Here is a 7,850-nt window from a genome sequence, read left to right on the forward strand (position 1 = left end):
AGTATATTCTTTCCATCTTCTTTTAATACTTCCTGGATCATTTAACATTCTGCCGAAAGCATCCTTGATTATAGCAACTCGAGGTCTGAATTTGTTCTTCAGTTTCTTGAGCTTAAGAAATATGAGCGAGTTCGGCCCTTTTGCTTTTCTGACTCCAACTCCTTGCACATTTCATTGTAATATTTTGTCATCCTGTGCTGCCTTTTGACATCTTCTAATCAACTCTTTAGTATCTTGAATTCTTCCTTGTGCTTTGGCTTCTCTGTGCTGCAGTGCAATTTTCAGAGTCTTTTCGGACATCATTTTGGTCTTCTCTTCCTCTTCTGTTCTTGCAATGACCGTTCGCACTCTTGCTGGATGATACCCTCGATATCCTCCCACAACTCATCTGGTCTTCACTCATTAGTGTTCAAGGTCTCGAACCTGTTCCTGAGATGGTTCTGAAATGCACTTGGGATAGATTCAAAGTCATATTTTGGTTGCTATGGATTTGTTTTAATTTTCCTCAGCTTCAGCTTGAACTTGTATATGAGTAGTTGGTGGTCTGTTCCATAATCAGCTCCTAGCCTAGTTTTCACAGCTGATACTAACCTTCTCCAGCAGTACGTTACTATAATCAAGGATGCTTCAGGCAGAGTATTAAACGATTCAGGAAGTATCAAAAGAATATTGAAAGAATATACTGAGTCATTGTATCTAAAGCAATTGGCAGACACAGAAGAATTTAATGAAACAACAGGGACGTGTCCTGTCTCCATACCTTTTCAACCTGTATGCAGAAAAGATTATCCAAGAGGATGGGCTCTATGAGGAAAACCATGGCATCAGGTTCGGTAGATGATCTATCAACAATCTGCGTTATGCAGATGACACAACCCTGCTTGCTGAAACTGAAGAGGACCTGAAGCGCTGGCTGCTGAGGGTCAGGGACTGCAGCCTTCAATATGGATTGAGGCTCAATGTCAAGAAGATAAAGATTCTCACCACAGGACCAACTGGCAGCATCAGGATGGATGGTGAAGAGATTGCGATTGTTCACAGCTTTAGTTGGCTTGGCTCCACAATCAACACTCTTGGCACCGGCAGCCAGGAAATTAAGACATATTGCAATGTGAAAGTCTGCTGTTAGGGACCTCTCCAAAGTACTGAAGAGCAACGATGTGTCTCTGGAGACTAAGGTGCGTCTGGTACAGGCCATGGTCTTTGCAATCACTTGTTATGAGTCAGAGAGCTAGACAATGAGCAGGGAGGATAGAAGGAGAATTGATGCTTTTGACCTTTGGTGTCGGAGAAGAGTGGTGAGGGTACTATGGACTGCTAAGAAAACAAACAGATTCATCCTGGAGAGGGTTAAACAGGGCTGCTCCTTGGAAGCAATGATTCTGAGACTACATCTGACATACTTTTGTCATGTTGTAAGGAGGGACCAGTGCTTGGAGAACGACATCCTACTTGGGAGGGTGGAGGGCAGGCGCAGGAGGGAAAGGCCCTCTGGGAGGTGAACTGATTCGGTGATTGGGGCAATCGGGATGAGTGTGTCAGAGACAATGAGATTAGCACAGGACAGAGCAGAGTTTAGAGCTGTAGTACATAGGGTCGCTATGAGTCGCAAGCGACTCAATGGCACATAACAACAACAACGATGACACAATGTACAACCATTTCAGAATATAGTGTATGATTGAGAAAATGGTACAAAAGGAAGAAATCCAAGTTGCACTGAAGGCATAAGTTGAAAAACAAGGGTATAGGATTTGCCAGAATAACAACTGAGAAGGAATACAGAGGTAGAAGCACTCTTTTGTGAATGCAAAAAAAATTTGGAAGACAGCAACCTGGGCAATGAGATATATATTTGAGCCCATTTTTAAAAAAAAAAATGGTGAGCCGACAGAATGCAGAAATTATTGAACAATACCATTAATATCACACACAAAATCCTTTATTTCTGGATTCTCAATCATTGTCCAGTAGTCAAGAAATCAAATTTGGTTGCATGGGACAAATCTGCTGCAAAAGACCTTTAAACATTCTAAAGAATAATGTCATTTTGAGAATTCATGTATTTGATCTGAAGCCACAATATTTTCAATCACTTCATAAGCATGCCCAACTTGAACAATGAATAAGAACGACTAAAGAACAGATGGATTAGAATTGTAGTATTGGTAGAAAATACGAAATATACTATGGAGTACCAAAATAATAAACATGTCGTGGAGGAAAGGCAACCAAAATGTTCCTGTGAAGCAAGGATTGTGAGCCTTCATCTCACATAACTGGGCAAGTGATGAGGAGTCAGTCCTTGGAAAATGATATTTTAATAGGAAAAATAGAGAGTTAGTGAAGAATAAGAAGACCTTCAATGAGAGATTTACACAGTGATTACAATGACGAGCTTGAGCACAGCCAGAGGTTGTGAGAATGGCAGGGTAATATTCTACTGTAAATGGGGTTACTATGAGTCAGAGTCAACTGGATGGCATCTATTAAGAAAGTTCTAGCCAGCAATTAAGACATAAAACCAAAATGAAATGTACATATAATGGGAGGGAAAACCCCAAAAGAAGAAAACAGATGCTAGTTGGAGATGACATGATTATCTACACAGAAAATGCCAAGTATGAACTTACAGACGTATTAAGTTAAGAAAGGCTTCAGAATAAAAGAACAACGAATAAAATTTAACTAAATTTGTATGTATCAGAAATATACAGACAGAAATGGAAAATCAAAGCATGATATTACTTATAATCACTCAGAAATGACAGGTATATCCTTAACAAAATATAAAGAAGATTTTCCACACCACACACCAGACACCAAAATCAATTCAAAGTGGATCAGGGACCTAGGAATTAGGCAAAAACCTAAAAAGTTAATCAAAGAAAAATATAGGAACAAACTTAGAAGCCGTAATATATGGCATAAATAGACTTTCAACCATAGCTAAAAGCCTACAACTAGAAGAGTATAAAAAAGATGAATGCTACCTTCTAAAAAGAAAGTCCTTGTGTGCTTAAAAAAAAGCTTCTCCAAGAGAGTAAAAAGGAAGCTGACACACTGGGGAAAAAACATTTGGCAGTGATATATCTGATAAGGGACTCATAACTAAAATTTATAGAGTATTCTAAGACATCAACAAGAAAAGATAAACAACCCAGTCACAAAATGGGAGAAGAGATGAATAGAAGTTTCGTCAAAGAAGAAAAGTCAGCCAACAAACACACAAAGTCTCAAAATGGTCAGCTATTAGAGAGATGCAAATCAAAACTAAATGGCATATCCTCTTACCCCAGCAACAACAAATGCTGGCCATGAAGCAGGGAGTACTACCATTATAGAGGGCAGTCGGGTGTTTCCACAAAAAGTTCGAAATAAAAATAACATTTAACTCAGTTATCCCACTACTGGGACAATATCCCAAACAATTTAAGAATTATGACAGCAACAGATATATGCACATTCATGATAATCATAGCATTCATTATTCACAATAGCAAAGAGATGGAAACAGTCTGAGTGACTATCAACAACAGAATGGATAAACTATGGTATATTCACACAATGGAATACAACGCAGCATTGAAAAACAACAACAAAGCACTACACCATGGGGATGAATCTGGAAGACATCATTTTGAGTGCAAAGTCTTAGATACAAAGGGAGGAAATGCATAAGCACAGTAATGCAATAATGAGATTGAGATGGGGGAGTGAGGAGTTGAGGGAAGAGATGTAAAAGAATTGATAGATAATGAACACTGGATAATGATAGATAATGAACACTGGCATGGGTAAAAGGAAAGACAATCTGAAAGGAATGGATGTTAAGAAACTATGTGTATGACAAGAGTTTTGGAACAGGACAAATATTACAAAGGGAAGTGAAGAAGAGTGTGAAAAATGTGCTTGAATGAATAAAAACTAGTATCTTTGTAAACCTTCACTAAAATTAAAAAAAAAAAAACCCAACCACATTTATGCCTAGAAATTTAAAAAAAAAAATTAAGGAAGAAAACAGTCATGATAGAAATAAATGGAGAGACAAAGTTAGAAGACTCAACATATTAAATAAATAAATGCTCTCCAAATTTATATGGCAATTTAACACATTTTATATTTAATTTCAGCAGGAATTTTTGTGAAGATACACAAGATTATTCTAAAATTTGGGTGGACAACTAAAGAAGCTACATAATTTTTTTTCAGTAATAAAGTCAGAAGATTAATTTTAATGGATTTTATTTCAGTTCATCTTTTTTTTCCCTTGTTGTGTACTGGCTAATCAGATCCAACTTGTACAGGAAGAGATTGCTCCTCCTCCAGCAGAGCATCTGGTGGATTCGAACCACGTGCCTTTACGATTAAAGCACAACTTCTTGCCTCTAGGTTACCAGAGCTCTCTTCACTGATTTTATTTTTAAATAGCAAAAGTAATCAAGACAGTTGTAGTCTGAAAAGAAAAATCAGTTGTCATCAAATCAATTTCGAATCATTGTGACTCCATGTGTTTCACTGTGAAACTGCATTCTATTGAGTTTAATAGTTGTCTCTTTCAGAAGTAGATGGCTAGGTTTTCTTCTGAGGTGCCTGTGGGTGAGTTTGAACCATGAAACCTTTATGTTTGTAGCAAAGTCTTAACTATTTATACTAAGTGTTTTAATGGTAAAGATATAGAAAGATAGATGAACAGAGTAGATTAAAAACTCAGTAATAACCACACAAGTATAGGTAACTAATTGTTTACAAAGTTACAAAAGCTGAATGGAGGAAGAAGCGTCTTTTCAAAAATGCTGCAGCAGCAATTAGATAAGATACATAAAGGGGGAAAGTACTTTTACATTACCCTTATACCATGTAGAAAATTAACTTAAAATAGTCACAGATTTCACATGTAAATTAAAACTTATAAAAGGAAACAATATCCTCAATAGATAAAGGCATTAAGCTTTCTCCTTAAGATCACGGACAACACAAGTATCCTATTCTCACTACTGCTATTCAGGACTGTACTGATACTGTAGCCAGAGTAATAAGTAAGAAAAAGAATAAGGACAGAGAAAATAGACTACTCTCTTTTAGCAGATGACATTATCTCATACATACAAAATGTCAAAGATTTCATAAAAAAAGCTATTATATATATTCAGCAAAATGGAAGGATACAACATCAAACCACAAAAATTAGTTGAGTTTCTATGTGTCGTCAATAAACTACTTAAAAAGTGAAATAAAGGGGGAAATATTTCATTTACAACTATAAAAGAATAAAGTACAAGGTATAGATTTAATCAGGAAGGTGTAAGACTTTTAGATGGAAAACTATTTTACTAAAAGAAACTATTGTGTACCAAAGGTAGCATGGCCGAGTGGTGTAAGGTACTGTATTAAGAAACTACTGTGTACCATCAAGTCAAGAACTGACTCAAAGCTGACCCACCCATGCATTTTCAGAGGTTTTCATGGGGGGAGTTAACTGTATATCTTTGTCCCAAGGAGCAGTTAAAGGTTTAGAACTGTGTACTTTTGGGGTTGCAGCAGCATGCTTTTACCACTGAGGTAGAATAAAAGGGCATTGCATGATCATAGGTTGGAAATAATAACTTCAATTCTACCCAAAGTAACCTATAAACTCATTGAAATTTTCATAAAAATGTTTACAATGTTCTTTGAAAAAACTTAAAAATTGCCAAAGTGATCTTCAAAAGGAAGATTAAAGTTTCTTCCTCAGGCATACTGATTTCAAAATATACTATAAAATTACAGTGATCAAAACAGCCTGATTTAATGAGTATTAAAAAACAAAACAAAAAAAACCCCAAACAAACGAAAAACAAAACAAAACTTATTCTTCTCAAGTAAATTCTGATTGATAGCAACCCGAAAATGGAGGGGAGTTCTGGTGGCTTAGTGGGTAAGGAGTTGTGTTTCCAGCCCAAAGGCAGGTGATTTGAATACACCAGTTGCTCTGAGGGGAAAAGATGGGCACTCTCTTCCCATGTGAATGAGAAGCTCTGGAAACTTTCTGAGAGTCAGCTGTGAGTCAGTTGACTTGATGGTATATAACAACAACAGGACAGAGAGAACTGCCCCAGTGAGTCCACCATGCTGTAATTTTTCTGGAAGCAGCAATACCTTTCTTCTAAAAACTGGCTGGTAGGTTCAAACAATTGAGCATATGGAACATTTAACCACTATGGTACCAGAGTTCCTTATAGTCTCAAAATTAAAAATGAGCTCTGGTGGTCTATTGGATAAGGAGCTGTGCTGCCTACCCAAAGACAGGTGGTTTGAAACCACCAGCTGCTTTGAGGGAGAGAGATGGGTGATCTCCTCCTGTGTGATGTATAGCTAGAGTCCCTTATACTAATCACTTAAAAAAAGGAAAATTGAGAATCCACAAACTCATACATCTATGGTCAACAATTTTCAGCAATTGTGATAAGTCCACTAAACGTGGAAAGAATAGCCTCCTTATAAACAGTACTTGGAAACTGTAATCTCTACAAAGAAAAGAATGAACATACCTCACACCACATATGAATATGCTAATTAATTAAAATTAATCAAGGACATAAATATAATAACTGTTGTTGTTATTATGTGCTTTCGAGTTCTAACAGGTCGTTAGAAGCTATAAATTATATGGGAGGATATTGGCCATTTTTCTCTCACTAAGCAATTGAAAGATATGGGTTGCCTTTGGATTGACAGCACAACTTACCTTTGGGCCACCAGAGCTCCTTAATATAAGAATTAAAACGATAACATTCTTAGAGAAAGCACAGAAGCATGATCTCAGAACAGAGCTTTTAACAAAGTCCTGATGTTGTTTTTCTATGCCATTGAGTCACTTTGATTCACAGTTTAATATGGATAGATCTTGAAAACATTATGCTGAGTGAAATAAACTGGCCACAATAGGATAAATATTGTATGATCTCACTTGTATGAAATAGGAAAACGTCTGGGGATCAAACTTACTAGTGGTTGCGAGGAGTGGGGAAAAGGGGAAGTTATTGCTTAGGGGACAGAGTTTCTTTGAAAGGTGTAGAACAATTTGGAAAAAGATAGTAATGATGGTTTTACAAAGTGAACATAGTCAATGTCATTCAATTGCACAAGTAAGATTCAGTTAAATGATAAATTTTATGTTATATAGTAAACTTGTGAAAGTCTGCCCACTGTCAAAAGCAGAAAATTTGTGAAACATAGAAAAACAAAGCAATCTTACTGAATTCCAGCTCTCACAGGTTTCACTGTATATATTTTTATTTCAATAAAAAAATAGGAGAAAAGTTTTGGTGATGAGTTCTCAGACATGATAGAAAAAGCATGACCAACTTGAACAAATAAAAGCAAACTTGAATTTCATAGGACTTAAAAAATTTGCTCTATCAAAAACCCTAGTAGGAGGACGAAAAGAAACAGATGGACAGAAATTACTAGCAAATCATATATCAAATAAAAAGACTCACATCTAGAACATTAAAAGAATTCTCAACATTCAATAGTGGAAAAACAATGCAATTGCAAAATGTGAAAAATTATCAATAGCATTTTCACTGAAGAGGAAATAAACCTCACTTATTGCCCTCAAATTGGAATGGACTTCTTACAGCTGGCCTTCCACTGGGTTTTCAGAGGCTGTAAATCACATGGGAGGAGACTGCCCATCTTTCTTTCCCTGCAGATAGTAAGTAACTTTAGGCTAATAACACAACTCCCAATGGATTAGAACCCCAGGGTTCTGATTGCAAATAATTGTTGTTGTTGTTGTTATGTGCCATCGAGTCATTTCCGACTCATAGCGACCCTATGCACAACAGCTCTAAACCCTGCTCTAT

The 7,850-nt window shown here is 36.5% G+C and overlaps 1 protein-coding gene across 1 annotated transcript in view; it reads right to left on the reverse strand.

Moving 5' to 3' along the window:
• Positions 1-7,850, reverse strand: part of DNAJC1 (DnaJ (Hsp40) homolog, subfamily C, member 1) — a 277,615-nt gene that overhangs the window by 128,366 nt on the left and 141,399 nt on the right. The window lies entirely within an intron of this gene.

The sequence above is a fragment of the Elephantulus edwardii genome, unplaced genomic scaffold, assembly GCF_000299155.1.
Source record: "Elephantulus edwardii isolate Elephantulus edwardi_28Jun2011 unplaced genomic scaffold, EleEdw1.0 scaffold00054, whole genome shotgun sequence".
NCBI lineage: Eukaryota > Metazoa > Chordata > Mammalia > Macroscelidea > Macroscelididae > Elephantulus > Elephantulus edwardii.